Source organism: Microtus oregoni, unplaced genomic scaffold, assembly GCF_018167655.1.
Source record: "Microtus oregoni isolate MIOR12 unplaced genomic scaffold, Mior012 000113F_000, whole genome shotgun sequence".
Lineage (NCBI taxonomy): Eukaryota > Metazoa > Chordata > Mammalia > Rodentia > Cricetidae > Microtus > Microtus oregoni.
In genome coordinates, this window is record NW_024544739.1 from 2,031,004 (window position 1) to 2,048,022 (window position 17,019).

Sequence of the window (17,019 nt, forward strand, 5' to 3'; positions counted from 1 at the left end):
GATAACATAGAGAAAATAAAAACACTGATCAAAGAAAACAGCAAAACCAACAAATTCTCATCACAAAACATTCAGGAAGTCTGGGACACAATAAAAAGACCAAACAGAAGAATTATAGGGGTAGAGAAGGAGAAGAAGTACAGCTCAACGGTCCAGAAAATATATTTGATAAAATTATAGAAGAAAAATTTCCCAACCTAAAGAAAGATATTCTTTTGAAGGTTCAAGAAGCATACAGAACACTGAATAGGCTGGACCAAAAAAGAATATATATATATATATATATATATATATATATATCCTTGCCATACAATAATCAAAACAAAAAACATACAGAATAAAGAAAGAATATTAAGATATGCAAAGAAATAAGGACAAGTTACTTATGAAGGTAAACTTATCAGACGTACACCTGACTTCTCTATGGAAAGGATGAAAGCCAGAAGTTTTGGATAAATGTACTGCAGAAAAAAAGAGAACATGGATGCAAGCCCAGATTACTATACCCAGCCCAGCTTTCATTCAGTATAAATGGAGAAACCAAACTTTCCAGCATAAAAACAAATTTAAACAGCACGTAGCCACAAATCCAGCCTCACAGAAAGTTATAGAAGGAAAATCACAACACAAGGAGTCCAACAATGCCCACAATAACTCAGACATCTAGTGGCCCATCACCAACACAACTAGAAGAAGGGAAAAACACAAACTCTATTACCAAAAAAATAAAAAAGTGACCAGAGTAAACAACCACAGTTCTTTAATATCACTTAATATCAACAGACTCAACTCACCTATAAAATTGCACAGGTTAAGAGATTGGAAACTAAAATAGGATCCAACATTCTGCTGTTTACAAGAAACACACCCCAACCACAAAGACAGAGTAAAGGACTGGGAAAAGTTTTATCAAACAAATGTACCAAAGAAAGAAGCAGGTGTAGCCATACTAATTTCTAACAAAGTTGACTACAAACTAAAATCAATCAGAAGAGATAGAGATGGACATTTTTACTCATAACAGAAACAATCCATGAGGACAAAGTCTCAGTTCTGAATATCTATGCCTCTAATATAAAAGCACCCACTTATGTAAAAGAAACATTACTAAAATTCAAGGCAGTCATCAATCCACAACCAATAATTGTAGGAGATTTCAACACTCCTCTCTCACCAATGGACAGGTCAATCCGACAGAAACCTAACAGAGAAATAAAAGGATTAAGGGAGGTAATGAATCAAATGGAATTAACAGACATCTATAGATTATTCCACCCAAATAGGAAAGAATATACCTTCTTCTCTGCAGCTCATGGAACCTTCTCGATAATTGACCACATAATCATTAACAAAGAAAATTACACAGTTATAAAAAAAATATTAGGAACAACTTGTATCTTATTGGATCAGCATGGATTAATTTTAGAATTCAGCAACAGTGGTACCCCATGAAAGCCTACGAACTCATGGTAACTGGACAGTCAACTACTGAACCACACCTGGATCAAGGAAGAAATAAAGAAAGAATTTAAAGTCTTTCTTGAAATCAATGAAAATAAAGACTCAACATACTAAAACCTATGAGACACTATGAAAGCTGTGGTAAGAGGAAAGTTCATAGCACTAAGTGCCCACTTAAAGAAAACAGAGAAAGCACACGTTGGAGACTTGACAGCCCACCTGAAAGCTCTAGAAAAAAAAAGGAAGCAGACTCACATAGGAGGAGTAGAAGACTTGAAATAATCAAACTGAGGGCTGAAATCAACAAAATAGAATCACAAAAAAACAATCCAAAGAATCAATGAAACAAAAAGCTGGTTCCTGGAGAAAATAAACAAGATTGATAAACCCCTATCCAAACTAATCAAACAGCAGAGAGGGAATATGCAAATTAATAAGATCAGAAATGAAAAAAGGGACATAAAAGCAGACACAGAGGAAATTCAGAAAATCATTACATCTTACTACAAACGTCTATATGCCATAAAATTGGAAAATGTTAAAGAAACAGACATTTTGTTAGATAAGTTCCATATACCAAAGTTTGACCAGAACCAGGTGAACAATTTGAATAGACCTGTTTGTCGCGAAGAATTAGAAGTTGTTATAAAAATCTCCCTAACAACAAAAGCACAAATCCAGATGGTTTCAATGAAGAATTCCACCAGAACTTCCAAGAAGACCTAATACGTATACTCCTTAACATATTTCACAATAACGAAACAGAAAAGTCATTGCCTTATATGAAGCTACAGTTACCCTGACACCAAAATCACACAAAGACTCAACCAAGAATGGGAATTACAGGCCAGTCTCACTCATGAACATTGACACGAAAATCCTCAATAAAATAGTGGCAAACCAAATCCAAAACGTATGAAAAATTATGCATTTTTATCAGGTAGGCTTCATCCTAGGGATGCAGGGCTGGTTCAACATATGCAAATATGTCAATGTAATCCATCATATAAATAAACTGAAAAAATATAATCATTTCATTAGATGCTGAAAAAACATTTGACAATATTCAACATCCCTTCATGATAAAGGTCTTAGAGAGATTAAGCACACAAGGGTAATAACTAACTGTAATAAAAGCCATTTAAAGCAAGCCAACAACTTAAATCAAATTAAAGGCAGAGAAATTCAAAGCTATCCCACTAAAATCAGGAGCACGACAAGGCTGTCCACTCTCTCCATACATCTTCAATATAGTGCTTGAAGTTCTTGCCATAGCAATAACACAACATAAGAGGATCCAAAGGATTTGAATTGGAAAGGAAGAAGTTAAACTTTCATTATTTGCAGATGATATGATAGTGTACATGAGCGAGCCTAAAAACTCCAGCAAAGAAATCCTAAAGCTGATAAACACCTTTAGTAGCATGGCAGGATACAAGAACAATTCCAAAAACTCAGTTGCCCTCCTATAAACAAAGGACAAGGAAGCAGAGAGAGAAATCAGAGAAGCTTCATCTTTCATGATAGCCACAAATAGCATAAAATATCTTGGGGTAACTCTAACCAGGATCTGAAGGGCCTAATTGACAAGAACTTTAAGTCCTTGAAGAAAGAAATTGAGGAGGATATCAGAAAATGGAAGGACCTCCCTTGCTCTTGGATTGGGAGGATCAACATAGTAAAAGTGGCAATTCTACAAATGGTAATTTATAAATTCAATGCTATCCCCATTAAAATCCCATCGAAATTCTACACAGATCTTGAGAGGATATTAATAAACTTTCTATGGAAAAACAAAGAACCCAGGATAGTCAAAACAATCTTATACAATAAAGGAAATTCTGGAGATATTACCATCCCTGACTTCAAACTCTATTACAGAGCTTCAGTAATGAAAACAGCTTGGTATTGGCACAAAAACAGATAAGTTGATCAATGGAATAGAGTAGAAGACCTGGATTTTATCCCACAAACCTATGAACACCTGTTATTTGATAAAGGAGCTAAAACTATTCAATGGAAGAAAGAAAGCATCTTCAACAAATGGTGCTGGCAGATCTGGTCGTCACCATTAGAAAAATGAAAATAGATCTATATCTATCGCCATGGACAAAAATCGAGTCCAAATGGATTAATGACCTCAATATCAGGCTGAACCCATTGAACCTGATAGAAGAGAACTTGTGAAGTACTCTACAACATATGGGCACAGGGGATCACTTCCTAGGCATATCCCCAGCAGCACAGACGTTAAGGACAACATTGAATAAATGGGACCTCCTAAAACTGAGAAGCTTCTGTAAAACAAAGGACACTGTCATTAAGACAAGAAAGCAACCCACTGACTGGGAGAAGATCTTCACCAAAAAGCAACAGACAAATGTCTGATCTCCGAAATGTATAAAGAACTCAAGAAACTAGACTTTAAAATGCTAATAAACACAATTTAAAAATGGGGCACTGAACTGAAAGGAGAATTCAAAAAAAAAAAAGAAGGTCAGATGGCCAAAAAGCACTCAAGGTCATGTTCATCCTCCTTGGTGATCAAGGAAATGCAAATTACAACAAATTTGAGATATCATCTTACACCTGTCAGAATGGCTAAAATCAAAAACACAAATGATAGCCTTTACTGGAGAGGTTTTGGAGTAAGGGGCACACATGTCCATTGCTGGTGGAATGCAAACTTGTGCAACGACTTTGGAAATCTGTGTTGTGGTATGTCAGGAAATTTGGGATCAAGCTCCCCCAAGATCCAGTAATACCACTCTTGGGAATATACCCAAGACATGCCCTATCATATGTCAAAAGCATTTCTTCAACTATGTTCATAGCAGCATTATTTAAAATAGCCAGAACCTGGAAACAACCTAGATGAATTCAATGGAAGAATGGATGAAGAGAGTGTGGAATATATACATATAAGAGTACTACTCAGTGGTTAAAAAAAAATAATGACTTCGCAAATTTTGCATGAGAATGAATAGAAATAGAAAACACTATCCTGAGTGAGGTATCCCAGACACAAAGAGATAAACATGGAATGTACTCACTCATAATTGGTTTCTAGCCGTAAATTAAGGACATTGAGCATATAAGTAATGATCCTAGAGAAGCTAAATAAGAACGTGAACCCCCCCCCCCCAAAAAAAAGACATATAGTCATCCGCCTGGATATGGGAAGTAGACAAGATTGCAGGGCAAAACTGGGATCTTGTGGGTGAGGTGGCATGGGGCTAAGGGGATATGGAGTAAGAAATGTGAGAAGGGGAGAATGGGGGAAGCATGGGGGAATGGGATGTTTGGGATAAAGGAAGGGTGGACATGGGAGCTGAGAAATTTATATCCTAATTAAGGGAGCCATCTTAGGGTTGGCAAAAGACTTGACACTAGAGGGGTTCGCAGGTGTTCAGGGAGATGTCCCCAGATAGTACCTTTAGCAACTGAGGAGAGGGAAACTGAAATGACCCTATTCTATAGCCATACTGATGAATATCTTGCATATCACCTTAGAACCTTCATCTGGCGATGGATCAAGATATAGACAGAGACCCAAATTGGAGCACCAGTCTGAGCTTAAGATCCCAAGGCCAGCTGGACTGTGACTGAAAAAGCATGGGATAAAAGCAGACTCTCTGAATATGGCGTTCAATTGGGCTGCTGAGAAGCCAAGAACAATGGTACTGGGTTTTGATTCTACTTCATGTTCTGGCTTTGTGGGAGCCTAGCCATTATGGATGTTCATCATGCTAGGCCATGATGGATGAGGCAGATCTTTGGACTTTCCACAGAGCAGGAACCCTGACTGCTCTTCAGTCTGGAGAGGGAGAGGGAGAGCAGTGCGGGGGAGGGGAAGAATGGTGGGAGGAGGGTGAGGGAAATAGGAAGCTGGAAGAAGGCAGATTTTTTTTTCAATTAAAAAAATATTCAAAGAGGAGCAGAAGGAGGTAGAACATGAACAAGGAAGTCAGGACAATGAGGGTTGCACCCCACCCCCACTATGACATTGGAACTGATCTATTGGGACCTCACCATGACCAGCAGGACTGGGACTGAAAAGCATGGGATGAAACCGGACTTTCTGAATCTGGTGGAGAATGAAGGTTGATAAGAAGCCAAGAATAATGGCACTATGTTACGATTCTTATACATGAACTGTCTTTGTGGGAGCCTAGCCTGTTTGGATGCTCACTTTCCTGGTCCTTGATAGAAGTAGGAGAACCTTGGACTTCCAGCAGGGCAGAGAATCTGGACTGCTCTTAATTCTTGAGAGGGAGGGGGAATAGTGTTGCGGGAGAGGGAGAGAATAATGAGAGTGAAAGAAGTGGGTAATGTGTGCAAGGAGGGGGGGGACATGGGAAACGGGAAGGAGGTAGAAATTTTTTTTGCAACAAATAAAAAAATAAAATAAACAAAAAAATGATGGAGAAGGAACTAGAGTTGCTTGTGTTAGAGAGGAAAGTCATTGGTGTTGGTGGCAATGTGTCTGTAATCATTGAGACAAATGGAGACATTCCCAAATCATCTGGTATAGAAGACAGATGGCTATGTATTCACTGGTCAATCTTATATACTCCCAACTATTCATGGGAAGATGTCTCTAGTAGTGATTGTTGATTATATGGTGAATAATGTAGAGATCCCTGAGTACATATGTAAAGGTGGTCATATAGAAAATGTGCTAGATCTTTGGATGTTGATAAAAATGATTCATGGGATCTGGTGCCATGCTGTAAATGTCCTGTAGTTCCAGAAGGAAATCACCAAGGCCCTGTAGGACCATTGAAAAATGGTGATAAATCTGTGAAAACAAGTGTCCTAGCTTATTTTGGAAAGATTCTTGGACCCAGAATTAATGTGGAAGATGCTCAATATTCTACAGTCCCTGATCTTGATGAGAAAGAACTCAGTGTATTTTGGAGAGACATAGAATTTTCCCAATGCCGTTGATAACACATGCAATTTGGTTGATTCCTTAGAGTTGTTTGAAGAGGTATATGAGCATCTGGTGAGTTCATTTAAATATCTTCCCTACCATATCTGGAAAACACTGTTACATTGTCATTGATCATGTTCTGTGGGACTTGGGCTATAAAACTCATGAACAGTCTCACCGACACACAGGATAAATATGTACTCATTGATTCAGACTGCTGTGTGATATGAACACCTATGGTGAATGCACCGATCTCCATAAAATTACTTAACTAGGGAATCTGTGATGTTAGGTGGAGTGTGGGAAAGACACCACAAACTCATCATACCCCCAAATACCAGTGTTATATTGATGCCTGACTCCTATCATGCAAGGATCCTGCCCTCTTATAATGGGGCAATTTTTGGCTCCTTCATCTTCTCAAACTTGGTTAAAAATTTGGAGGTATCAAACTGCCAGTCAGCATTCAGCATGTAGATCAGCTGTCCCTGGACATGTGATTTGGATACAATGTGGGTGAGAATCTGTACCAGGCAACAGTGGTTCATTTTCACCCCTTAACCTTGTTCTTATTATCACTCTCCTGGGTGGGCCTGGAGCACAAATAAGAAAATATCGAATAAGCCTCCTCCTTAGTAGAAAACCTTGTAAATCCTCAATTTAGCTTTACTGTCAGAGGGAATGCAGCACATTTTATCCTACAAGGCATACTCATCCATTGGATCACTAACTTATCTAATGAAAGATAAAATTCATCCATTCTCCCATCTCTCTCTCTCTTTTCTTCAATCCCTCTTCCATTTTCCCCTGTATCCTGTCAACAGCTTTCCTAGATAAACCTTCTATGTCTCTTCTCTTCTAGAACCTTTCATTTGTAAAGATCTTATCCTCTCAGGGAATATTTTTTTTTGCTTCTGTATGGATAGAGACCATATGAGGAAGATCAGATGAGCAACCATGACAACTCTTGTGCTGTAAAGTTAAGCAGACCATATAATGATGGCTGACATTCCTGTACAATGAGTCAGAGGTCCATGAGCTCTGCCCCTGGTGACAGACTGGCAGACATCACTCTGTTCACACATACTTAACTCATTCAGTGTTCACAGATCCTGGAGAGTGAAGTTTAATTCTTGTCCAAATCTGATGAAGAAGCCAAGATGAATATAACATAGTTGTCTGAAGTAAGGCCTCAAAATGGGTCATTTGCAAAGTAAGGCAACCTGCCTCCACAGGTGCTACCTCCCTATATTTGTTAAATCCATCCTTCCATAGAGTAGCTATAGAGTACTTCCATAAGGTAGTCCAGCCAACTGCTAAACTCATGTTTGAACCCAACTGCCTTTGATTTCTGAAACAATTGCGGTCCCCTTAAGGTCTCATAACAACACAAAAAGGTACATAAGAACTCACTAGCACCACATTAGACCAATTCTAAGACCCAAAAAAATGCAGCAAGTTATGTTTATTGGTAAGAAAGATGGTTCTCGTGGGACAAATTTAAGTATCATTAAAAAACAGATTGGCGTAATCAATATGATTGCATATATATGGTCCACACAGGTATCTGGTTCTGAATAATGGCCTTCAGCAGGTTTTGGATGTTGTGGAGACCAAGAATTTAGCTATAGCCATTGGGGTATGAAAGACAAGCCTAGATGTTTCAAGGCATCATTTCACTTGGTCTCAACTGTTTACTGATTCCCTTACAGGGAACGAGCAGCCTCCTATTACTGGTGCCATGCCTTCCCCAACAAGAACAGAGAGAACCCCTACACACCCTAGTTGCTTTCATCACATATGAAGGCATAAGTCACAGTCTCCCACACCAGTTTAGATTTGTGATTAATAGAATGGTTATTTCATTAAAGGGAAGATTTAAAGATCACCATTCCAAACAACAACCGTCTGCATGATCAGGAAAGGAGCCTAGTAGCTGGAAGTGAAGATTGAAGTAAGAAATCAAGCAGAAGGCTAATGCTGCTTTATGAAAGAGAGAGAGAGCACAAACCAATGGGCTGGTATCTCATCAGATATTAACTGAAGGAGTGAAAAAAGCTCCTGCAACACACATACTTGGTCATAGCAAAAAAAAAATTACCAGTATGTGAGAAAAACCTATTTTAGTTTATATACTTTTTTCATTCCTACAGGATTTATCACAGAGACAAATTCTGCTTCATACATGAGTTTCACTGATGATTTCCCTTTAAAGCAATTATAAGACCCAAAAGATGCAGCAAGTTATGTTTATTGGTAATAAACATGGTTGGGATGGGACAAAAGAATGTAGCATTGAAAAACAGATTGGTGTATTCACGATGATTTCATGTTATTTGGCACACACAGGCTTCTGGTTCTGAATACTTCACGCTCAGTGGGTTTTGGAGATTGTGGTGACCCTGAACCTAGCTGGAGGCTTTGGGGCCTGAAAGGACAAGCCTTGATATTTCAGGACATCCTTGTCCTTGGTTTCCACTGTTTCCTGATTTCCATACAGATAATGAGCAGCCATCTACTCCTGCTTCCATGCCTTCCACACATGAACAGAGAGAACACCCTCCACACCCAGGTTGCTTGTATCACAAATGAAGGCATAAGTCACAAACAATCTCCCACACCAGTTTGGAATTTTGATTAATTGAATGATTATTTCTTTAAAGGAGAAAAACTTACACATGACCATCCATGACAAAAGCCCTCTGTGGGATCAGGAAAGGAGCCTAGAATCCAGAAGGGAAACTGGAAGCAAGAGATCAAGCTAAAGGTAATGTTGCTTTTTGAAAGAGAGAGAGACCAACTCTCAATGGGCTGGTATCTCAGTGGTTATTGGCTGAAGGAGAGAAGGAACTCATGCAACACACTTCTTTGGATATAGCAAAAAAAATGTTGATAGTATGTGAAAAAAATTTAGTTTATTTATTTCAGTCCTTCCAGATACATCACAGAGACAGGATCTGCTTCATGCATGAGATTCACCGATGATTTCCATTTAAGAAAAACCCCACAAAACTCCAAATAACATCATCAGCATTCAACAACATGTCTATGATTGCTTTGCCTTGCCCTTGCTTGTCAGTAAATGATGCTGTTAGTTAATCTCTGCAAACAATGCAAATTTCCCTGTAACTAAATAGACAGAATTGACAGGTTATCTTAAACACATCAGGGAGTCACACTACGATGGAATGGGTTAATCATCACCAGTGTGGCAGTGACATATTTAGGATCTTTGCTTTGTCTAAAAATCACAGAATTGTAAACATGATATGTTGTCATACAGATTTCTTAGGGTTTTGCCCCCTGGTGGTTTCCTTGGTATGCTTCCATAATTTTTGCCAGATCCAATCAGTTTTGCCATGCACTCTCAGCTCCACATCATTGTGTTCCCCTTATGTTCTAGTCCAGGCATTTTTGACATCTTGAAACTGTTGCAAGAGTATCTCATGTTCCACCTAAATGATTTGGAGTGTTATTTAGGCTGAGTTTTATCTTCCATCCATGAGTTCGTTGTCTTTCCTTGGGCGTAATTCCTGGGACACTGAGCCTAACTCCTGGGGGATTCCTCTAGTTACTTCTCCTTGCTGAGACAGCTTACACTCTCTGTACTACTGTGACAGTGTTTCTGTAGCAAACATTCTTCTCAAGATGAAAAGAAATTTCAATATTACAATCCATTTGTTTTTACTGTGATTTAAATACACACACACACACACAAGTTAATGCACATACACTGATGATATCGCAATTTAGGGGGCCATTTTGTGGATGGCGAGATCATTATCTCTCGAGGGTTTCTTAGAAAGCCATGGGGTGACCCCTTCTAGGAACTTGGGCAGGTGAGGAGAGGTTGACTGCAATGTGCCATGTCCATAGGCACTATAGGTGCCTTGCCCTATAGTCAGACTGATGACTCTCTTGAATATCACCATGGAACTTTTGTTTGGCAAATGATGGAGATCAAGTCAGGGTAAAAATCAGAAAACTAGATGGAGCTTCCAAGCTTCAGTTGACTAGCCGACTGATGGAGAAAAAGAGCAAGGCTGTCAGGAATAAAATGGATTGATCAACACACTGAGACACTGTGCGTGAACTAAGGGGATTTCAACTAAAGCAGTGGCCTGGGAATGAAAGGACATGGGATCAATCTGGAAGCTCTGAATGTGGCTGACAATTGGTGCTGACTGAGAAGACAATGATAATGGCACTGGCATTTGTCTGCACTTCATATACAGGCTTTTTTGTGATCCTATTCTATGTGGATGCATACCTTCCTAAAAATGGATGGATGAGGGGGGGCTTGGACTTCCCACAGGTCAAGGTACCCTGCCCTCTATTTGAACTGGAGTTGGAGTGGAGAGGTTTTGTGGGGGAGCAAGAAGAATGTGGGAGGAGAAAAAGAAGTGGAAATTTTGATATTGATTATTATAAAGTAATATAAAAATCAATAGAAGATAACCAATGAAGAGATTGGAGCTAGGAAAAAAAAACATTCATGTGAGTTGTTGACTCAGACACCAACGACTTTTTTACAGAAGAAAACATATAAAGGGATTGAATTACTTGGCAAAATATGACTCATGTATTTGGGAAGATGAGTGTGGTTTTTATTTTGGTTCTCCCAGGGGGCAGTATGAGAAGCATTATAGGACCTGTATGCTGGATATTTCTGTGGGTTAGTAGAGAAGAAACCTGCCTATGAGGGGTTTTATGAAATAAATAGAGGCTTGTTGGTGTCAAAAAGCTGTGGTTGGGGTTGGCAACTCTGTTCCATATGAAGCACTAGTCTTCTGTGACGGTGGGCGTACTATCTTCAGAGTGGCTGAGAAGGTGAGTTCAGCTCTTGGGCTCCACAACTGTTCAACAGGATTAGGCAGCTGAACATTTCCAGAAGATGGAATCTGGAGAGACAAGACATTTTCTTTTGGTAAATATGTTTAGGAAGCAACTGGGACCTCTGTAGTCCCAGAAAGGTTTCCTTCAAATCTCCTGTGAGTCTAAATTTTATGTTGTTAAAAGCTTCTATATTTGATAGCTGTGGGGACAATGAATGCCAGGTATTCTTCCCACTTTATCTTTGCTATCAATGTCCAATTCATCAGTCCACGAAAGTGGCAAAGATCCTCTTTGTCCAAATGTGTTTGAAAAGATATTAATTATTTCTAAATGGTGCTCTTACCCAGATTAATGAGTCTTTATTTTTGCAGTTTGTCTTGCAATACTCACTTCTCTAATGAAGACACGGAATGGCTTTATGTAATAAACATGGCTCTGGATCAGGAGACACAATACAGAGAGCCAGTGGACTGGAGTGCCATGACCTAGTGCTGGTGGTTTTGGATCAACCACCTAACCAAGAGCTTGAGTGGGAAGGAGTGAAGTGGCTGTCCTTTGAATTCTTTGCCATCTGTTCAGATTTTTCTTTCTCACTTTGGGGATAGGCATAGAGTCTCCTCTCATTGACACAGTCAGTCAGCAATTAGGTTTCTCAGTCGAGGTCCGTTGCCTTTGGGCAGCAGGAATGTATCTCCGATACACATATACTGAGCTGTGGACAATTGTTTGATAATAGTCGTATGAATTTCTTAAGACAAAATTACATTTAGGCAGCCCAAATCTATTCAGCACTGCCTTTGTCACCTGCCCCAAAGATCTTCCAGAACAGAGCCGTGACCTCCATCCTCACCATCTAATCCTTGCAGGCACTTATGGTGGATGAAACCACTTTGTGTCTGATTGAAACTGAAGAATTCTTCCAATGCAGACATTGGCAGCTATGAAACCCAAGCACAGAAAGAGAGCCAAGAGACAGTGGAACATGAGTGCTGTGGCCTATCTCAGTAAGTCTACCACCATGATGAAGATGCCTCTTAATATGAGATGCATGCCACCTCTCCAGAAGAAGAATGGGCCATCTCTCCACAAGCAAAAACTGAGTAAGCCTTTGGAGGCCTTGGAGAATATTGTTGGCAGCAGAATTTCTCATGGATGGAAGGAAGCCAATGAACCAGTCATGCAGGGAAAGCCATCATTCTAGATCAACTGCCAACATATCCCTCTCTCTATTTGTTGGAATATGATGGGATTGATTGTGTCTATGGCTTGGAGCTTCACAGCAAAGAAAGGATTTTAAACCTTAAGATCCTGCCTAATAATGTGCCATTTCCTCAGGTGACAGACACTCTTCTCTCAAACACCAAACTTGGCAAAGCAGTGAAACATACATTCACGGGCACAAATGGCTCTAAGGATGACTGGAACAGGATGGTCCTAGAGGACATGCCAATCATGAAGACCTGGTTCTATATTACCTACAAGAAGGATCCGCTCTTGTACATTTACCACCCCCTGGATGAAGGCAACCACCACATCATGCCAGGCTCTCAGGTGGAGTGGAGTGGCGTGGTCCCAGATGAGGTGCAGACTATGATGAACTGTTTCTACATTGTCAACGAGAATGATCAAGTCCTGTACCTTTACCATCATCTTGATGACTCCATTGAAGTCAACCACCACGTCATGCCTGAATGTCTTCCAGTAGAGGTGACTTTGGAATTAGGCACAGATTCCTTGGCAGGAAAAATTATGCAGTACAACAACAAAGATGGAACCCAAGAAATAGGTAAAATTATTTGCCAAGTTCCCACCAAACCTTCTGTGTATTTCATCAAGTTTGATAATGACTTCCATTTCTATGTCTATGATTTGGTGAAGATCTTTTAAATTGAAATCCCCAAATTTTGAGGGGCAGACTTACAACTGTGTTTGGGGAATGTGTTTTTTTCAGAGATACCTCAGGTCTTCTATTAACCCTGGTATCTTTTCCAATGGAATATTTTTCCTCTGAAAATAAAAATTTGTGAACATGTTGTGTTCTTTGGTCAATGATGGATTGTGTTTGGTGGATGGGACATCACAGAAATACATGCCTCAAAACAAAGCAGGATTTATGTTCTTTTCCTCTTGGAGAGGAAAGGATTGGGGATGTGGGGTGTGGTTATGGACAAGATGGCTGTATATTAAGTAGTGGAGAGGGGACAAAAAGTTGTAGGATCTCAGGGCGGGATAAAGCATGAGGGAAAAAATGTCAAATGGAAAGATGTGACAGATATCAGAGTGAGGTATTGGGTCTTAAGAGGATAAAGAGTAGATTAATCAGAAAGGGGCACAAATGTATACTCAAAATCAGCGAAAATTAGGTTTCATTTGATGAATGGTTTAATTCATACTGGCTGTAAGTCACTGGATGTTTGATCTCCTCTGGAGCATGGAGTGACCAGGAGCCTCCTGCTTAGAGAAAAGTGTCTCCTCCCAGTTGGTCTTCTGCAGTGGGTTGGATGTCAAGGTACCTACTTCCTTTTGCCAGAATTCTGTCTGCCACCTCCTTTGTCATGCCTGGATTCGGTATGCCTTGAACCCTCATAGGACTTATGCATGTGATCCAAACCTTGTGAGTTCATTTAAATAATTGCCCTGCCATATCTGTAAAAGGGAGTTCCCTTTCATTGATCATGTTCTGAAGGACTTAGGTTATAAAACTCATGAACAGTCTCACCCACAAACATGAATAACTTATACACACTGATGCACACTGGTGTGTGACATGCACACATATGTTGAATGCACCGAGCTCCATAAAACCAGTAAACTATGGAATCCATGATGCTAGGTGGAGTGTGGCAAAGACCCCACAAAACCATCAGACCCCCAAATACCAGTATGGTATTGATGTCTGACTCGCATCATGTAAGGATCCTACCATCCTGTAATGGGGCGTTTTTTGGTTCTTTCATCTTCACAAACTTGGTTAAACTGTTAGAGTTGTCAAACTGCCAGTTAGGGTCCAGCATGTAGATCAGCTGTCCCAGGTCAGGTGATTTGACAACAATTTGGGTGAGAACTTGTACCAGGGCATTCTGGTACACCCTCACCTCTTCTTCTCCCTGTCCTCATCGTCACTCTTGTGGGTGCGCCTGTAGCACAAAGAAGGCAAAATAGAGTAAGCCTCCTCCTTAGTGGAAAACCTTGTCAATACTTAATTTGGCCTGACTCACAGAGGGAATGCAGCACGTTTTATCCTACTATGTCTCCTCATTCATTAGTCCACTCATTTTTCCAATGAATGATTGAATTCATCCATACTTCCATGTCTCTCTCTATCTCTTCTCCCTTCCCTTCTTCCATTTCCCCATTTATTGTAGTAATCTGAGCAGTGGTGCTGAATACCCAGCACCATGGCCCCCTTGCTAGCTTATGCCTTGAAATAACAACACAAAAACTGTATTCTTTTAAACACTGCCTGGCCCATTATTTTCACTCTCTTAACCCATTTCTAATAATGTTAGTTGCAGCACGAGATTGGTTACCAGGAAAGATTCAGCATGTCTGACCAGGTGGCTGGCTGCATCGCCATCTGCCTCAGAGAGCAGAGCTACAATATCTGCCCGGGAGAGGGGAGCATGGCGTCTCTTAGCTCACTTCCTCTTCCTCCCAGCATTCTGTTCTCTTTACTCCTCCCACCTATGTTCTAACCTATCAAGGGAAGCAGTTTCTTTATTTTATTAAGCAATGACCTTCTTCCATCAATTTTTCCTTTCAACAGCTTGCCCAAATAAATCTTCCATGTCTCTTCTGTTGTATAATCTTTCATTTGTAAAGAGCTTGTTCTCTCAGGGAAGGATTTTTCTGACATCTCTGTGGATGGATGTCATATGAGGAAGATCAGATGAGCAACCATGACAACTCTTATGCTGTTGAGTTAGGTGGACCAGAGATTGATTGCTGACAATCCTGTGCTATGCATCAGATGCCCATGAACTCTGCCCCTGTTGTCAGACAGGCAGTCATCAAGGTGGTCACACATACTTTATTTTTTTTTAACTTTTTTTTTTATTGAGAAAAGGATAAAAAAAAAACAAGTTTCCTTTAGAGGGGAGCATGGTGTCTCTGAGCTCACTTATTGTTCCTCCCAGCATTCTGTTCTTTTTACTCCACCCAACTATGTTCTAACCTATCAGTGCAAGCAGTTTCTTTATTTAATTAACCAATGACCTTATCCCATCATTTCCCCTATTTCTGTTTAAAAAAGAACGGAATCTTTAACTTTAACATAGCAAAATTTCATATAACAAAACAGTTATCAAGCAAGAATTACAGTTACAATATTTATATCTATTTTATCTTTCATCATGACAATGGAAAATTATAACTATCTATCTGTTCTTCAACTCCATCAAAGACTCCAGAAGAATACAATATTTCCTAAGCAAACAAAAAGTAAGCCACTTTCAAACTCTAGAAATGTCAGAGACATCTCACTGCCTGGACCGTCACCAAAAGTTCCTCTGTACCATTGGCTTACCCATCTTCAGCCTACAGGCCCATAGTTTCCAGCAGACATTTCCATGAAGCAGGACATTTCAAAGGCAGTCACTATCTGCTTGTCTTGAAGAATGTCTTGCAGACTCTTTCATGAATCAGGAATACCAAAAGATCATCTCACATTTAGGCAAGTTCAGTAGCCCTCTCTCTGCGTGTTCTCTGTGTCCAGTTCATGCAATCATCCAGGCAAGAGCAGATTCTTGCCCAAATGGCTATCAAACTCCAGAAGGATCCTCTTTGAAGCCCATCTACTTCCTGAAGTAGATTGGTTCTGCCAGAAGCAGAGTGTCTCATTTTCATGCAAAACCCTAAGGTATTAAATCATTAAATAGCATATTTTGTAGTCTATGAAAGATATGAAGAATGCCTATCTAACTGAAATATATATCTATATAGCTAGAAAATCCACTAACATGACTACAAACTTGACTATTATTAATGATTATTCATTAACAACCTATATACATTACATTTTTAAATGAACTACACAATCACAATACCTTAACAAAGATCAAAAATGCATATATATATTTTGCATTTTTGTTATATATATATATATATAACAAAATTGACCTTAAATCTCTATCAATTAAGCAAAATCTATACTAATGCAAATTATTCATATCTTTATCATATCCCTCTTTAAATGTAAAAGAACGTTTATAATCCATATTTGGGAACATGAGTGCAGTTTTTTCTCTCCAAACTGCTTCCTGCTGAATGGGGGCATCGTTAATTATGTCTTTCATGGTATAACCTTGTTGCTGGAGGTCCTCCACTTCCTCCAGCCTATAGGTGCTGAGATACCAGCCAATTGGGGTGTGGTCTCTCTCTCTTTAAAAAAGCAGCAACTTCCCTCTCTTTGCTCTCTTCACTTCCTGCTCACGGGCGACTAGACTCCCTTCCTGGTTGCACAGAGGGCTGATGGTGATCTGTAAGTTTTTTTCCCCTTTAAATAAATACCACCCAATTAATCATAATTCCAAACTGGTGTGGCATTGTTTATGACTTACGCCTTCAGTTGGCACCCAATGTTTGGTGTTAGGACCTCTCCTTCCCCCGCTCGGCTGCCAGCTGCGAGTTTGGCTTGGCGTGAGCCTCCCTTCCTCAGCTGCCCTGGCCGGCAGGTGGCCTTGTGGCCTGTGTCTTGTGTGTGGAGCCAGCAGCTTAATATAAATCAACATGCATTGGCCCTAATTGCTGCAGTTCTTTATGTTTTCTCTTTAGACAACTCAGATTGA

General features: G+C 39.8%; 1 pseudogene; it reads left to right on the top strand.

Moving 5' to 3' along the window:
- LOC121443790 overlaps positions 1–17,019 on the top strand; it is a 33,815-nt pseudogene extending 16,796 nt beyond the window's left edge.